At 41.5% G+C, this 16,667-nt stretch overlaps 1 protein-coding gene across 3 annotated transcripts in view; it reads left to right on the top strand.

Annotated features, from left to right (window-relative positions):
- The window catches only part of MID1 (midline 1), a 249,591-nt gene that overhangs the window by 122,055 nt on the left and 110,869 nt on the right, over positions 1-16,667 (top strand). Inside the window, exon 1 of one of the 3 annotated variants that reach the window (XM_062603616.1) lies at positions 13,730-14,043. The exons of the other annotated variants lie outside the window; for them this stretch is intronic. The gene's annotated coding sequence lies outside the window, so the exon portion shown is untranslated. Of the gene's footprint in view, positions 1-13,729; positions 14,044-16,667 lie in introns of those variants that run through there. 3 annotated transcript variants of the gene reach the window in all.

Genomic DNA, 16,667 nt, shown 5'->3' with positions numbered 1-16,667 from the left:
GAGTTAAAGACAACAAAAAAATATCTTTATAAAAAGAATGTCTCTCATCCTGCATTATTAAATTCTGAAAAGAAAACCCTTATTGCAGCTTTTGAAAGAATCACTATGCCAGTTAATTCCATTTCTGTGACCAAGTGTAGACGAAAAGCTCTGCATTGCAACCATCAGTAAATTTTTTTTGCAAAATACAAACCAGACATAGCAGAAGAAAGTGGTTTAGATTATAGCACTTCAGGGGGCTAATGTGTGTTAAGGCGACTTCCCGAATGGACCATAGCATAATCCTTGTGCTGTGTCAAGATACTGATTAAAAATCACCCATCCAGGGAATTGCTTCTGGATGCTGATGTGCTAGGTTGTGAGGATGGAGTTAAGGGGGTGGAGAAGGGGAGGGTTTATGTATGTATGGCTGATACTTGAGCAACAGGCAAAAGCGGAAGAGAGGGAGAAACTTGGCTGGCCCCAAAAGGAAGAAGAAAGAGAGAACAAAGCTTCCTTCAGTAAACTCGGACAGTCACATAATCATGATTTCTGAGTTCTTCACATGATAGCTACCCTATTATCACTACTCTAAAGAGAAAACAAGATTGTGAAATCCAAAGTCAGCACTGGGGGGGGGGGGAAAGGGAGGGAAAAAAGATAGCTTGTAAATGAAGCAGGGCTTACCCTGGAACAATAACCTTAGCAGTGATAGCCAGGCTCCTGGTGAACCACTTGGTGGACTTTTTAATCTGTCTTCTCAGATGCAGAGTGCCTGCTCTTTTCAAAGTAGGTTCTTTGTGTCAAAGGAGTTTAGCATTAGTGACAGAATAACAAACTCTTTATTGTGTATGTGGAGGAAAAAATTCCTTTCCCCAGCTCCCCTGCTGGTAATTCTGGTATGTCAATAATATTTCTATATTGCTTGCTTGTTTATTTTGTAGATTTCTTTTTTGTATCCAATTACTGCGAAGTGACTTTAAAAAAATCTGTGTGGAGAAAACACATCTGTTTTCTGGTTGACTAAAATGAAGTTTTACTGAGGATAGCATTAGGACTTTGAGCCTTGAACTTTTAAGTAAGTGGTGGCTGTGCCATGGCTGCTAACGTATTTAATCTCTCAGGATTTCTTGTGCATGACATCCATGCTAATAGGAGGAAAAATTGTTGGTTTCTGATCTTTTCCAGGGAATTTCTCATTAAGTGGCTGGTATGCTCAGTTCCTTGAACAAAGAAGGTAATGTCAGTTTGACTTCAGTGCTGGGGGAAGTTATGGAGCAGATCATCTTGAGTGCCATCACGTGGCATGTACAGGACAACCAGGTGATCAGGCCTGGTCAGCATGGGTTTATGAAAGGCAGGTTCTGCTTTACTAACGTGATCTCCTTCTATGACAAGGTGACTAGCTTGTGAATGAAAGAAAGGCTGTGGGGCTCCATGGCAGATGATGGTTTTGCCACTCTTGTGGGTGTGGATGTCTGTGCTGATGAGGAGCTTGGAAGAAAGAAAACACAGTGCAGGAGCTTAACACATCAGTCTCACAGGATATAACAACTATATTTACTCTAACTTCCAGTAGCAGCAAAAACGTCCTTTCTGGCATACTGCAGTTACTTCTTTTCTCCAGCATCTCAGGTAATACAATACCTCTTCATCATTCCTTGTGGCTGGAAGGGAGCTGATAAGTGTGTTCTGCTAGGGGATTTTCTCAGATGAGGCAAATGCAAGCAGAAGACAGTATTAGGTTGATCCAGCAGAAAACAAGGTAGTGAGAAAGTGTGACATTTACTTCCTTGCATCCACCTATAACAGTCTGTATTTTTTAAGGCTGATATAGTAAGTCTGCTTCCTGTCAGGGGAAATTATCTGCCAGACAGGTTAGTTTCCCAGAAAAGAAGTTCCTGTAGGCTGGCTGTTTTAATAAGTACACTGTGGCTGTCATTCAACCTTTTGAACATATTCTTTGTTTTGAAAAAAGTTGAATTATTCTTTATTGCACAAAACACATCATGATCTTGAATCTACAACAGATTTGTAGAAATCAGTGCAGAATAATCCAGAGGCGGGTTGTTTGGCCTCTCTTGTCTGTCTTTTTTTTAGTTTGCTGTTGGATGTTGCTGAACCTGTTTGGTAGCTTTGTGAATTATGGATGGACATGAGCTACCACCTGGAGCAGCGGCTGCTATGTCTGACTAGTTCACAAAGACACATTTATTCTAGTTGGCATTAATTAGATGGAGAAGGTGGGAAAGAAGAGAAGTTATTGCATTCCTGAGCTGATAATACATACAGGACTGACGACTGGAAAATTGCAGAGCATAGCAGCTATCTCTACTGGCAACCGAAAACTGAGTTGTCAACAAAAGTGGCTAAAGAATAACCCAACATAGTCCTTCTTTGCAGCACAGTTACTGTATTTTTTTGAGTGAATTTTGCTTTGCCTATTTGATCTAAAGAGAGCTAGGTAGAATAAATTAGTGATAGCTGTGGCAGGTAAATGTTACCTGGAATGGAAAACTGAATTTACAATTAATATTAAAATGCCATGCAGCTTCATTGTGTAAAGCACTACTAGGCATCACGTCCACTTTTGTGTGAAATTACTGCTCATCAGTTCCAAAGCTAAAAAGTGATTGTTCATCTCATTGCCATGGGATATTATGAAGGCCCAAAGTATAAAAGGGCTCTCAAAGGAATAACTCATGGGAGATTGGCACACAGATGGCATTCCAGCTGCCTATTGCAAGCAGTAGAGTGGGTATTCCTGGAAGAGGTTCACACAGCAACTGGTTTGTTCCTCAGTTTTCTCTGAACTTGCATATCTGCTATGGCACATAGCCTTTCCATGGAAATGGTGAAGAGGAGTGTTTGGTTAATCTAACATGACTGTTTCCTATGAAAAAATGTCTGTATTAAAAATCTGAGGTTCGAGTAGATTAAAATTTATAGCTGCAATATGTATTATTCTCAGCTAGTCTACTCTGTGGCATGTTAATACCAGTCTTGTATGATCTTTAGCTTTTGAAACACATAATTGACTGTGTGATGGCTTCTTAATCGACAGACACTTGATGTTTAACACCAGAACAGTTAGAGGAATTTGTGATTCCTTTCAGGATGGAAAATTTCATGCTTTAGACCTGAAAGTTTCATAAAAGTTCCTCCTTAAAGATATTGTTACTGCTTAAATAACTAGCTGATTTTTTTTCTTGAGTCACTACTGGAGACTTTGTTCTTTGGTTTACCTGCTAGACTTTATTGATATTTAAGCTTTTTCTTTTTCTCTTACATAAGAACAAATGTATTGGTTTTGAGGTATGCTTTTAGTTGTAATTTATGGTGTCATTTATGGTAGGTTACAATAGCAGGAGATTCTTTTGAAGAAGAGCGGAAAGTAAACTGTGTCTTGTCTCTCACCGTTACTTTTGGGGGAAACTCAATAGACTACAGTGATAGTGACACTGAGAACTGCAGGGGCTCTGGAGAGCGTGAAACTTTACTGACAGATTCTTCTTTCAGCTTGATTGGAGAGAATGCTTTCATAAATCCTTAACCTGTAATGAGCAGTGTTTTTTCTGCCTAGATACAGGTGCACTACCCTGATGAATACACTGATGAGAATAAAAAGTACGACATAAGAAGAAAGATGCCAGATAGAGATTTAATGATAAATGGGGAAAAAATGGCTGTTCTGTTATCCAAGATTGTCATCCATTTAATTTCTTGCCATTCATGAGTGGAGGAGGGTGGGGGAGAGTGATTGGTGGGATTAAATAAACTGTATGTTTAACAAGTGCTCCTAGCTATAATGGTCTCATTAAAACTTGAACTTTGCCAAAAAAGCTCCCTGCAATTCACATTAGTGTGTGAATTCTCTCTTTTTTTGTTTTTTGAATGGAGGAAAAATTAGATGAACAGGTCAGTAGTGCAGAAGTGCAGACAAAAGATATGTAATGCATTACAGTAATTTATATTTCCTTAAAGAATCAGACCAACATGAATCAACACAGAAATCAGGCATAATCAGCAAGGCCAGTCTCTGTGGAGATATTTTCTTTAGCAGGCTCTGGAGGTCTGTGTTTAAACTCATCTTATGTGAGGTTACACAAACCAGCCTTTGAACTAACTGAAATCTAGACTAAGTATATAAACTTATGTTTTAAGCAATCTGCTTTCCATTGAGCACACTGAGTATTCATAATCCTTTTCTTTTATACACTTGTGTTTGTAAATAGTTACATCTCATAGAATCATAGAATAGTTAGGGTTGGAAAGGACCTTAAGATCATCTAGTTCCAACCCCTCTGCATGGGCAGAGACACCTCACACTAAACCATATCACCCAAGGCCTCGTCCAGCCTGGTCTTGAGCACTGCCAGGGATGGAGCATTCACACCTCTCTGGGCAACCTATTCCAGTGCATCACCACACTCACAGGAAAGAATTTCCTCCTTATATCCAATCTAAACTTCCCCTGTTTAAGTTTTAACCCATTACCCCTTGTCCTATCATTACAGTCCCTAATGAAGACTCCCTCCCCAGCATCCCTATAGGCCCCCTTCAGATACTGGAAGGCTGCTATGAGGTCTCCACGCAGCCTTCTCTTCTCCAGGCTGAACAGCCCCAACTTCCTCAGCCTGTCTTCATACGGGAGGTGCTCCAGTCCCCTGATCATCCTCCTGGCCCTTCTCTGGACTTGTTCCAACAGTTCCATGTCCTTTTCATGTTGAGGACACCAGAACTGCACCCAGTACTCCAGGTGAGGTCTCACAAGAGCAGAGTAGAGGGGCAGGATCACCTCCTTGAACCTGCTGGTCACGCTCCTTTTGATGCAGCCCAGGATACAGTTGGCTTTCTGGGCTGCAAGCACACACTGCCTGCTCATGTTCATTTTCTCATCAACCAGCACCCCCAAGTCCTTCTCTACAGGGCTGCTCTGAATCTCTTCTCTGCCCAACCTGTAGCTGTGCCTGGGATTGCTCCTACCCAGGTGTAGGACCTTGTACTTGTCATGGTTAAACTTCATGAGGTTGGCATCAGCCCACCTCACAAGCATGTCGAGGTCCCTCTGGATGGCATTCCTTCCCTCCAGCGTATCAACCGAACCACACAGCTTGGTGTCATCAGCAAACTTGCTGAGGGCGCACTCAATCCCACTGTCCATGTCAGCGATGAAGATGTTGAACAAGACTGGTCCCAACACCGATCCCTGAGGGACACCACTCGTTACTGGTCACAGCTGGACATTGAGCCATTGATCACAACTCTTTGCATGCGGCCATCCAGCCAGTTCTTTATCCACTGAGTGGTCCATCCATCAAATTGATGTCTCTCCACTTTAGAGACAAGGATGTCATGTGGGACAGTGTTGAATGCTGTGCACAAGTCCAGGTAGATGACATCAACTGCTCTACTCCTGTCCCTCAGTTCCATAGCCCCATCATAGAAGGCCACCAAATTGGTCAGGCAGGATTTCGCCTTAGTGAAGCCATGCTGGCTGTCTTCAAGCACCTTGTTGATTTGCATACGCCTTAGCATGCCTTCCAGGAGAATCTTCTCCAAGATTTTGCCAGGCACAGAGGTGAGACTGACTGGTCTGTAATTCCCCGGGTCATCCATTTTCCCCTTTGTCCTGGGTTCAGCAGTAGCAGTCATGTTTCTCCTTCTTGGTAGCTGGTGCAGTGCTGTGTTTTGACTTTCGGCCTGGGAACAGAGCTGATAGCGATGTTTTGGTTTGGCCAAGGACTTTGTGAGCCTCATGCTCTGCCAGGGAGGAGGGGAAGCCGGGAGGAAGCAGAGACAGGACACCTGACCCAAACTGACCAAAGAGGTATTCCATACCACAGCACGTCATGGCCAGGATGTAACTGGGAGTGAGCCGGAAGGGCTGGGGGACTGCAGGGTTGGAGGAGGTATCGGTCGGTGCTTGGTCGGGCTGAGGGGGGCAAGTTATCGGTCGGCTGGTGCTGAGGTGTTGTATTCTTTTCCCTTGTTATTTCCTTTATCATTGTTATCATTGGTGGTAGCAGTAGTGATTTGTGTTATACCTTAGTTACTAAACTGTTCTTATCTCAACCCGTGGGAGTTGCATTCTTTTCGATTCTCCTCTCCGTCCCTCCGAGAGCAAGGGGAGGGCAAGAAAGGGGGGGGGGGGGGGGGAAGTGAGCGAACGAGTTACCTGACTGGCTTTAAACCACGACACCCTTCCTGAAAATGGGGGTTATATTTCCCTTTTTCCAGTTGTCGGGAACTTCACCTGACTGCCATGATTTCTCAAATATGATGGCCAGTGGCTTAGCAACTTCATTTCCCAGCTCCTTTAGGACCCGCGATTGGATCTCATCAGGTCCTATGGACTTGTGCACGTTCAGATTTTTAAGATGGTCTCGAGCCAGTTCCTCTCCTACAGTGGACCCAAGGTCTTCATTCTCACAGTCCCTGCATCTGCCTTCCAAGACTTGGGTGGTGTGGTCAGAGCCTTTGCCCGAGAAGACTGAGGCAAAGAAGTCATTCAGAACCTCAGCCTTCTTCAAATCCTGTGTAGCCTGTTCTCCCAAGAGCTTCCTGAGGGGGCCTACCTTCTCCCTTGTCTGTTTTTTATTTGCTGTGTACCTGTAGAATCCCTTCCTGTTATCCTTAATACCCCTATCCAAGTTTAATTCTAACTGGGCCTTAGCTTTCCTAACCTGGTCCCTAGCTTCCTGGACAGCATCCCTGTACTCTTCTCAGGGCAGCCTGTCCTTGCTTCCACTTATTATGAGCCTCTTTCTTCATTTGAATTTTCCTCAGCAGCTCCTTATCCATCCAAGGAGGTCTCCTGGCCCTCCTGCTGCACTTCCTTCTAGTTGGGATGCAACACTCCTGAGCTTGTAGCAGGTGATCCTTGAATATCAACCAAGAATCTTGGGCCCCCTGCCCTCTAGGGCTGTATCCCATGGAACCTTCCTAAGCAGGTTCCTGAAGAGGCCAAAGTCTGCTCTCCTGAAGTCCAGGGCAGTGAGCTTGCTGCACGCTCTTCTCACTGTCCTGAGGATCTCAAATTCGAGCATCTCGTGATTGCTGCATCCAAGGGTGCCCTGGAGCATCACATTTCCAACCAGCCCTTCCCTGTTGGTGAGCACAAGGTCAAGCATGGCACCTCTCCTTGTCAGCTCCTCTATTACTTGCAGAAGGAAGTTGTCTTCCACACAATCGAGGAACCTCCTGGATTGCTTGTGCCGGGCTGTACCGTCCTTCCAACAGATGTCAGGGTGGTTGAAGTCCCCCATGAGAACAAGGGCCTGCGAGCGTGAGGCTTTTCCTATCTGTCTATGGAGCGCTTCATCCGCAGGTTCTCCTTGATCAGGCGGTTTGTAACAGATCCCCACAGTAATGTCTCCCATAGCTATATTCCCTTTAACCCTGACCCACAAACTCTCTGTGGACTGCTCACCTGTCCCCAGACAGAGTTCCATACTCTCCAGCCTATCCCTAACATAGAGGGCAACTCCCCCTCCTCACCTGCTGGTCCTGTCTTTCCTAAAGAGCCTGTAACCTTCCATTCCAACACTCCAGTCATAGGAGCCATCCCACCATGTTTCTGTGATGCTTATTATATCATACTCCCGTAGATGTGCACACATCTCTAATTCCTCTTGTTTGTTCCCCATGCTACGGGCATTTGTATAGAGGCATCTGAGCTGAGCTCCAAATGAAGCCGGCTCATTGGCTGGATCTCCTCACATGGTAAACTCTTAGGAAAGTAAAACAAGGGTGTACATGTTTCCATACACATGGAGGGTCTCGATCCTCCAGTCTTTTGGAAATGTAAAGTGCACATAAGTCACTAGACAGGCCTTGTGTTAATAAGTAAGGATTTGTGTTCCCTGCCACTTTGCTTTGTTTTGCATGAGTTAATGTTCTTTAATAAAAGGCACAGCTTTCTCTTAATAAGACATTTCAAATATTTTTTTCAATTTGCTAATGGTTCTTATTTATGTTAAAATATACTGGTACAGTGAAGGTAGGAATATCCCTGGAAGCCAATAGATACACCCTCAGGACTAAAGATAATTTCATTAGCATACACTTGCTTTGGCTCTAATCCTCTAAGTATTTGTCTATATACATGGCTTTACTTAGTATTCTCAGGAAATTCATGTCTCTGACACTGTGTCTTAGTGTCAGCAGATTGCCAATACTGTTTGCAATAAGGAGACACACCCTTTATGAAAAAGCTGTTGAACTATGGCTTTAGGTGGAAACAGAACTGAAGTTTCAGCTGCAGTTCACATGTATACATGCAAATTAGGAAGACAAATTTATCACATAATTGCGTGAGTAATTGTGCTGGCTTTGGCTGTGATAGAGTTGACTTTATTAATATGCAAAAATAGATTCCAGTATGCAGTCCTAAGTTTGTAATTACAGTAACAGTTTGATAATGGAGCAAAATACATACTTTCCAATTATTATGTAGTTACTTGGGAATACATTAATTTCTATAAGACAAAGCATATCCTGTAGGAAGTATGTATGCCAAAGAGAAATATAGTTGGGCTTGCCTATGAACATACAGTGTATGAGTCACTAAATAAAACATATTATGTCTAAATACCAAGTTTAATGAGGGTATTTAATATCTATCATTCTTGCTCACTTTTCTGCAATTTTTCTGGAATTTTGAGTTAAATGTAATTTTTTAAAAAGAAACGACCTATTTCTGTATTCTTTGTGGTTCAAAACTTGCATAACTTTCAGTGAATATGTTGGCTTAAAGCAAGTAATAAAGACAATTTGGTACTTACTAAGACACTTGAACATGGAAATACTAATAGTGCTTTATTGAGCATTGAGCTTGCATTTGCAGAGCAAATTGGGAACCTCAACTTTCCGTTTTTAACACTGAAGCATAACTGTTGCCTTTGGCAAAACTGGCATCTAGGCATGAGGCTAGAATACACTTAATTCATGGAGATGTAGGTTCATAATACTACTCGTAATAATAATCTTTTTGTGAGTTGTGGGTTATGTTTCAAAGTTAAGAATATAAATTTGAAGTAGTGCTTTAATACAGTTCTTCATGGCTACTGTATGGAAACATGAACAGATTCAGGCAGTGATTTTCAAGTTTGTTAACATGGTATTCATATTCCAGTTTCCTGAATCAGATCACATAGAGATGAAGCATAATTGGACATCCTCTTTATAAAGCACCTCCACCAAAGAGATTAATCTGCCTGTTATGCTAAAAAAAAAAAGGAAAAAAAAAAAGTTGATGCCTTTTTTTCTTTTAAATATAAAAAACTGGTGGATTTAGATATAGCCAGCAGCCTCAAAATTAAGACTGATTTATAAACCTCCCAAAGTTTCGAGGCTTCCTATGTTTGAGAACTCATTGTTCTTTGCATCACATAGGATTGCTTTTCCAGATACTGTAGCAGAAAATGTGACTTCAGAGGATGTCTTTGGAAACTCCAGGCTTCATGTTTAGTAAGTTGCAGGTCAAGTTTGTTTTGGCATCATACTGCTAAAAAGCGGTTTACAACAAAGCAAAAGAAAAAAAGATTATCTTTTCAGTACGAAACCTTTTCTGTGTGATGAGTTTGAATCCTTTGGGCTGTGCTGCAGGAGACATAAAAAGGATCAAGCTTCTGTGTTTTTGGCTGGGGTACTTTTTGTTTTTCCCCCTCCCCCGTTCTTAAGTTTGCATTTGCACACTGATATGCTTCAAATCTTCTTTTAATAATTTAGTATTACTGATGTTTTCATGCTCCTGCCCTGATCATTCCCTCAGTGCCCTTTAAGGGGACAGATTAGAATTCAGTGCTGTATTGTTAATCTAGCAATTGGAAACAGAAATTAATCTTTTCTTTCTCTATCCAAAACCCCAAAATGCAGCCCTGAGCAAATGGCTTCATTGATCACAGGGAATTTTTAAAAGCAAGTCCTGTGTAGCAGTGAAATGGGGTGGGAGTAGCTTTTATTTTTCCCTCTCCCTGCCTCACCTACCCCCTGATTTGACAAAGAGCTGCTGTACATTGTAAAGAAAGGGATTTTTTGTTTTTTTTTTTTTTTTGAGGTTTTTTTTTTTGAGGTTTAGAAAGATTCTGTTTTGTCTGAATAAGGGAAATCTGATCTTTGATGCTGCAATTCATGATCTATTCATCTACTGTGAATCAAGTACTATGCATTGTTCCTCCAGCAAGGCATAAAGTGTTTCAGGATCACATGCTGCTGTTGAAATTAGAGTTTGCCCTTCTCCAGAGAGCATTAATGGTGGGTGATTTATAGCATGGGTTATTGGGCCAAATTCAAATTACATTTAAATACCATTGTAAAATGCAGATGAAGCATTAGAAGGGAAAATGGCGTACCTGCCTACAGTCACCCATCACTGTATTAAAACTACCATCAATGGGACAACAGAAGGGGTTTATAGCTTAGAGAGCAGTTAATATCAAACAACCTTTTGAAGGAGAATTGGTACTCTGCATTCACATGATACAGTCTTGTATTAAGAAGCTGCATGAGATGCTTTTGCTGACATGGCGTTTCCTAATTTCCCAAAAAGCAGGATGGCCTTTTTTTTTTTCCTTCTATGCCCTTGATATACAAAGAGAATCACTATAAGCCTGGCAGCAGCACCTGTCAATCTAAAAATGTATGTTCCCTGTCCATCAAAATAAGATAACAATAGAATTCCACAGGTAATGAGCTTTAAAACAAAGGCTGTATTTCTGTTCTGCACATGAAGTGGGTGGCATAGAGAAGTCTCTTTCATGGGCAGATGGCAAAGCTGTAAAAACAAAATTTTGGAAACTGCATATTAAGATTTCCAAACCATCAAGTAAAAATCTTACTTTTTAGCTTTCTTAAAAACCCACCCTGACCCATTTTCAAGTCCGATCATTTTTACCAAGACATTTATGCATGACTTATAAGCAAGACAGCTGAACCCATGAAAAAGCTGTACTAGATGCTTGTGTGTTTGTGGGTTAGTGAATTCTAGTAGTGACAAAGTGTTCAGTTTTGTGCCTGTCTTAAGTTGCTTCTCCCAGTTTGTCCAAGTATTATCTTTTTCTAGGATTTTGAATGTTTTTGGGGATTAGGATTTCATGTAACTTAACTTGGCACCTGCTTGTTTCTGTCTTGTTGATCAGGCTCCTAAGGTGCTGTTTCTTGATTGCACGGACCATTGTAACTGGAATAATACTGTGTTACTATACAGCACAGCTGTAAGATGTGCAGAATATGAAGCATGCTCTTTGTCACTTCCTTAAACAACAGGATTGCACTGGCCAAACTCTTCCCATGCAGAGCTGACTCTGAATTCTGCAGAAACCAAAGGCTGCACAGAAAATAGATACATTCTGGAGATTCTGTCATCAGAAATACATAATTTAGAACTCACACATGATGAAATAATAATTTTACAGTAGTTCAGTAGATTCAGATTAAGTATCTGAGCTTTAAGCTATGTTAAATTTACATAAGTTGACTTACCTTTTTAGTAATATATTAGCTCGGAGTCTTAGATTTCATTTCTTGACAACCTGATTTGGCTAGGGACATTGTTAGTTTAAATCTAGTGAATCCTTTGGACATAGTTTTAAGAGATTACTGCCACCAGCTATCTGTACCTTTCCCCTTCTGTAACTTAGTGCAACCATATGCAGTTTAAGCAATCATTTTTTAGTTTGTACCTTGCAAGGAAATTTGTGAACCCTGGTCCCTCACATAATCTACTGATTCTGTGGCTAAAGTGGTAACTTTCAGCTGAAAGGGACCATTGGTGGCTGACACATCTGGTGTTTCCTTAAATTCACCAAAGCTCTTAGTGGGTACCGTGAGTATGCAAATGCACAGCTGTGCTAACTGAGCTCTGAAGATGGTATCTTGTTAAACTGTGATAATGCTGTATGATTTGGCTAGTGGGGCTTTCATGAATTTAAATAGGTAGCCCAGAGGAAAAAGGCTAGAAGACATGTATTTTATACGTCATGCAAGAGTTCAGAAAGTGGAAGAAGGGAGATTAGTACTGTAGAAGACGTAGATATTTCAGATGCATCTTTTACCATAAGCTAAGGTGCTTGAATGATAACTAGCTAGCATAGCCAGTGGTGCAAGCAGTTTTTGAGGCTATGGGCTTGAACCCATAATTATTTACTTGCATATATGTGCATAATCATGTGTGTGCAGTGAAAAGTACGCTGAAGCCTTCGCAGACATAGCATCATTTAGAGCATGTAGACGTAAGTTTTGACAGATTCTTCCAGTGCTGTTAAAATGTTACCCTCAAACTGAAGAAGCACACATGCAGAAATCAAGACAGATGTATCAATAGAATTCAGATTATTGAAACTGCTTTGCAAGACTTTCATGATTGATTGAGGAGAAGACTTAAATATAAAAAAAAACTTTATTTTTTGAAACTGTGTTTCAGACAGTGGCTGGTTGTCTGCAAGCAAAGGGCATGAAAAGCTCAGGCTAACTATCATGTGGACAAAGAGAGCAGCAGGGCAGCACCTGCTAATAATAATGGTCTTTGGACTGTTTGATCCTAAATGCATCTGGATGACTGTGAACCAGCATGGCTGGAAGAACAGTCCAAAGAAACTGCGTGGTGCTGTTTAATGAAAGATCAAGGCCAGGGTATGAGCTGAGGAATCCAAAATCCTTCCGGCTAGGACTTGTGCTGTGGCCCCTGCTGGGCTGCTTATAACTTGACTATGGATTATGTACTTGACTATAGATCATCCATGGACATTTTATACCACGGAAAAGAGTCCCAATAATCGTAATCCCTCTGCACATCTGTCTTGCTTTCTGCATGCTTATTTTGCCTGTTACAAGCTGTCATTCCACACACATGCAAACTGACATTGCCAGCAGAAACCTTTAAAACCTTATGAAGAGTGTGCAGTTGTGAGGACTCTGGTCTGTTTTTTCAAGGGAACGAAATGAATAGGAAATTAAATAATCACAACAGTTGTTTATTGTTTCAATGAGAACAAAGTGCAGGCTCCTCCGTGGAAGAAAGACCAAACACTGTGGATTTGCAATCTTATGTTTAAATGTCTGAGGTGCGTTTCGTTTCACTTTGTTGTGTTACCATTGTATAAAGGAGAGCATTGCAACATGAAAAAGGGGAACACGAGGAAACAATTCTTTCCTGCTGTTTCCACTTTGCATGAATTTTTAACACCTTTGTTGGAGACCAAATGTCTGGTGTAACTTCAGTCAGGATTCTTCCTGGGCACTTTGCTGAAGCATTTGTAGTTTTCTGTTGCGGTTTACTGCTTACACTTAAGTTAGGCTAAAAAATGAAATAAAACGAGCAGCTGCTATCATCTTGTGTTTCACCTGCTGAATTTCAGAAAGTGAGGTCTCCATGGTGTTTATAGGAAGAAAAGTCCTTCACTCAGGCACTGTGCTCTTCAGATTCTTTCCACTTCTGGCAAACTCCTGCTGGTCATTGTGCTGTTAAGTTTTTGAGTAATCTTTGAAGAAAACAGTAAAAAAAAAGTGAACTGGTGTTTTACCATGAATCTGTCTTGCAGAGTTCTGCTATTCTGGAGAACAGCAATTTTGGAAATACTCATTTTGTGTGCGACAGGTTTGGCCAGTCCAGGTCAACCTCTTGCTAATTGCATTTATGTCTGAGCATTTCCTCACCCAGGCTGTGGGATAGCACCATCCCACCGCAGCCATTGGGCAGAGTGCTGTGATGCTCTGCAAGAGAGCATCTGTTTCTTCCTGCCCTCTCACCCCACCGAGGCTGGCCCTTGGAGAGGAGAGGAGGTATTTTGCTGGGGGAGAAATATGAAGGGCTGGCTTTGGGAGCATGGATCCTGGCGGAGGCGGTTAGGTGGAGCAGGTTTTCCTGCAATTGTAGGGGAGATTTTCCTGTTGTGTTTCAGCCACGGCTATCTCAGAGTTGGAGACGCAGTCAGTGCTGCCACAGGATTACTGGGACGGTGGTAGCTGCTACTGCCTGTCCCAGCTGGGCTGCCGGTGCTTTCCAAGAGGGTCCTTGTCTCTGCAGCAATGTTTCATCCAGAAGATGTAGGGCAGGATCCAGTGGTGGGTATGCGGCTGGGTGACTTCTTGTGAGCTAGAGCCAATGCATATGTGTAGGCTTGCCATTGCAAGTAGTTTAGGAAGTATTTTATTGCATTTAGCAGTTGTGAGGGAGGAGTTGAGGTTTGCTTGGTTGCTGGAATGAATTTTGTTTTTGGTAATGAAAACTCAGGGGGAAAAAAAAAGGAACTTTTTAAGCAAAGAGTATTTTTTTTTTGTCTTGTGTTTTGAAACAAGGGCTTATTGTTGTCTTTCTAGTTGTCATAAAACTAATAAGACAGATAAAGGGGGTACAAGCATCTGCATACTGTTAACATCTGGAAGATTATAATTCTGTTTTAAAAATAACAGATGAAGACTGAGATATATGTTTAGATGAGAAGAATGAAAAAAATATGGTCATTCCCAAAAGCCTGCTGCACTCCTTATGCAAAGGCTTTCAAATCCCACTTCTTTACTTATAATTGATGAAGTTACGTAACCTAAAATGATGACACATTTAAGTATGATGGTTGAGAGGTGATGTTTTTTCAAAGGATGGAATTTTTGGCATCAGTATGCTCAGAGTGATGGTCTAGTCACTACAGTTATTTCATATGCAAGTTCTGTATCCACAAAAGCCCACAGAAGACACCATACCTTTAGGAGGATCACAAGCATGCTTAGTCCCCAGGTACAGAATTTCTAATGTGATTTTTCCCAGTACAATATTTTGAGAGAAACAATTGTCTAAGAACAAGATAAGCTGACCTCTACTCAAGTTTTAAAGTGAATATTTAGCAAGCTCCTGGAAAAAAAAAGCTTGAGACTAGTGCTTGAGCAGATGCATGCCAGTAATTCTTTCATGAGTGCAACACTAGTTATTTCAGTAACACTGACCTGTTTGCCAGCTGGCAGGAAATGTACAGTTTATTTTAGTTTTTTTTTTTGAGATAAACTGTGAGACTTTACATGTTGATGAGGACCACATCTCAAAGGGATGTAATTAAGCTATTGTTTTCTCTTTCCATGCTATCTTAAAAGCTACTAAGCTATTTTATAACATTGAGGACTTTTTGCTTGAGAGGCCTGTTTGGGTATTGATTCAGTTATTCAGAAGCAATTGCCCATTTTAGTTGTCTTTTCCTACTACCTTTTGGGATGTTCTGAAGACTATCTGCAGGTCAGTTAATTTGAGGATGGCAAGTAAACGAGCAAATAGTCCAACCAGACTAGTAAGTAGCCCAACCACGTATAGCCAATGGATCCTTTACGTGTGCGCATATGTATGTGCATATGTGTGCATGTATTGAACAGAACAGAGACACAGCTGGATGGTGAAAAAGCATTATCCATTCATTTCATGAAGCTACTCAGTAAGGCCTTTCCTAGGATCAGTATCTCCTTGAGCACAGGAGAAGAGTTGTACAAACCAACCACCACCCACATCTCGTGGCTGGAGGGAATCAGGATGCTAAGTAATGAAGATCCAGTGTGGGGACAGCCCCAAAAGACAGCACTTTAACTTGGCAGAGTGAGTTTGAATAGAATACTGGGTCTTCCAGCTGTTGTACGTTTTCTGGTTGATGTCAAGTGAGGCACAGGTAAATTTAATCATTTTTTCTTATCACTTCACTACCTGTTACCTGGTTTCCTAATTCAGCTCCTACAGCATCTCTCTGGTCATCAGTAGGGTTTAAAAAGACTGCTACTATTTACCACTTCTGTTTTGAGCTGCACATTACATTGCTGGTACAATGCAGGCCTTTGCTGTTCTTAATTTCTTAGCTTGAAGCAATGAAGTTTTGCCACAGTGTGGTTGCTAAAAACCTGTGAGGCAAGATTATGTGGCTGTGGTTAATCATTGGTTTTGTCTCAGGTCTTTAAAAAGTCTTTAAAGGATAACATTCCTAAAGGATTCAAATGCATAGAAGAAAATATTTGAGATCACCAGGGTTTATTGTGGTATGTTTCTGCTAACTAACACTTTCTCAAGAAATAAAACACACATGGGTGTGCCTCTGGTAAGCAATAAAGCATTACTGGCTCTTTGCAAAAAGTACCAGCTAAAACTTTGCATCTCATTGTGAGCCCGGGGCGGGGGGGGCTACTTCACTGAACAGGCTGGGATGGGTGTCTGAGTGTCTTCAGGGCAGAGCAACTGGCTATTGTTAACCACTACATAAAACTCTGTACTTCTTCCTTTTCTCAGTTCATTTTTCTGCTTTAACTTTGTGTCCTGTTGAGGTCGGAGGTTTTGCTCATGCACTAACCATTCTCGGTTGTTTGGGTTAATACTGCCATTTGGTAATGCCAAGCAGCCTGAGTAGAGGACTAGTAAAGTAGTTATTACACACCTTGGTATTGAGTCTGGGAGAAATTTAACCCTTTGAAGCCTGTTAGAGAGCTCTAATGCGATAGCAGGAAGGACAGTGATTAGCAGCTGGAAGGACAAGGGTCTTGCACCTTGTTCATGATCTGGAGTATAGGAAGTCAAGCTGCTATTTTGCCTGAAAACTACGAATAAAGTATAGAAGTTGAAGATTTGTTATGCCAAGCAGGCTGGTTTTCAGACAGTGCATCTGGTGCTCAGGAACTGTCTACATGCCCTTCACATGCAGCGGAGATGAGAATCATCTGAATCCAGA

The sequence above is a fragment of the Pezoporus occidentalis genome, unplaced genomic scaffold (assembly GCF_034315485.1).
Source record: "Pezoporus occidentalis ecotype Australia unplaced genomic scaffold, CSIRO_AGI_Poc_V1 ctg81, whole genome shotgun sequence".
Taxonomy (NCBI): domain Eukaryota; kingdom Metazoa; phylum Chordata; class Aves; order Psittaciformes; family Psittacidae; genus Pezoporus; species Pezoporus occidentalis.
This window is presented reverse-complemented; position numbering and strand designations above follow the sequence as displayed.